Source organism: Otolemur garnettii, unplaced genomic scaffold (genome assembly GCF_000181295.1).
Source record: "Otolemur garnettii isolate 467f Iridium unplaced genomic scaffold, OtoGar3 scaffold00083, whole genome shotgun sequence".
Classification (NCBI taxonomy): domain Eukaryota; kingdom Metazoa; phylum Chordata; class Mammalia; order Primates; family Galagidae; genus Otolemur; species Otolemur garnettii.
The window spans coordinates 6,767,702-6,769,245 of NW_003852478.1; the positions used below are offsets into that span (position 1 = coordinate 6,767,702).

At 51.2% G+C, this 1,544-nt stretch overlaps 1 protein-coding gene across 1 annotated transcript in view; it reads right to left on the minus strand.

The window, feature by feature from the left end:
- LNX1 (ligand of numb-protein X 1) overlaps positions 1–1,544 on the minus strand; it is a 117,072-nt gene that overhangs the window by 91,092 nt on the left and 24,436 nt on the right. The gene's annotated exons all lie outside the window — the stretch shown is intronic.

Sequence of the window (1,544 nt, forward strand, 5' to 3'; positions counted from 1 at the left end):
CAAGACCCCCCCCCCCATCTCTACTAAAAATAGAAAAAGTTAGCCAGGTGTTGTATCCCTGCTACTCAGGAGGCTAAGGCAAGAGGATCTTTAAAGCCCAGGAGTTTGAGGTTGCTGTGAGCTATGTGGTGAGGGCACTGTATCCAGGGGGACAAAGTGACACTCTGTCTCAAAACAGACAAAAAAAGATTCCACCTCCTAATTCTCAGAACCTGTGAACTATGTCATTTCACATGGCAGAAGGGACTTTGAGGGTGTGATTAAATTAAGGATCCTGAGATGAGGACGCCATCCTGGATTCTCTAGCTGGGCCCAAGGCAGCCACGTGCGTCCATGTAAAGGGGGGGGGGGAGGAAAGCTGGTCAGAGCCACAGGGGAGGTGATGATGGCAGCAGAGGTGAGGGAGAGAGAGAAGGAAGGTGCTCCGAGCTGGCTTTGCAAACGGAGGAAGGGCCCACAAACTGAGGCAGGCAGGAAACATCTAGAAGCTGGAACAGGCAAAGAATGGGCCTCTCCCCAAGAGCCAAAAGGAACTCAGCCCTGACACACCTTGATGCTTGTCCAGTGAGGCCCGTGTTGGACTTCTAACTCTCAGAACAGTGAGAAAACAAATTTGGTTGTTATAAGTTGCAAAGTTTGGATCATTTGTTAAAGCAGCAAGAGGGATTATAGCTCCCCACTGCAAACGTACAGACTTCAACACGTCAGGAACACGGGAACAGGTGAGTGTGGAGGAGCCATACCAGGGCTCTCTCCCCTCCTGGAGCTCCCCCCAACCCCTGCCCAGGAAGGGTGGTCTTGGTCCTGGTTCTGTTCCAGCTCCTCTTAGCATCTGCCTCACCTTTGACCTCGGACCTACTTCCCTCCCAGCAATACCTCTTGGTGGAATTTTCAGGAAAGTTCACCAGTAGACTCCCTGCTCCTTCTGCCTGGCCCACACCTCCTTCTCAGGGAGGCAGAGCAGCCTGGTTTAAACCTGAGCAGGGACAGGGCAACCCACAGACACAAGTGAGAAGCATTTGGCTCACTGTCCTGGGGAAAAAAATGAGCTCACGGACGCCACTGCCCAGGCACAGCTCCTGACGGGACTTCCATGTTAGAGACCCATGCACGTCTCAAAGACAAAGACTCAGATCCATGGCCTGAAGTCTGTGACCTTTAGAAAAACCACCTGCACCTGCCTCTTGTCCTGGTCATGATGGGAAACAAAATAAACACCAGCTTCCAAATTTCCTCTTACAAAACCACTGTGGTATGACTGTTCACCCTTTAATGATCTGAGAGAGTTCTTCAGGCGGGACAAGGTCCAGGGCCACTCCTGAGGCTGTCCGGGAAGGTGACAGAGCAAGTGGATAAAACACGCACAGCCAGGTGGGCCAGGTGACATCAGCCACCAGGAGACGTGATTCTGCCACTGGTGTGTGTGCAACTTTGCAACTGGGCAGCAGAGTGAGCAGAACAAGTCACTTGGAGGACCAGAATTTTCTAAATTTCTCCTTTGAAGATTTACTTGAAAATACATCAGATTTTCTCAGACAACAGCA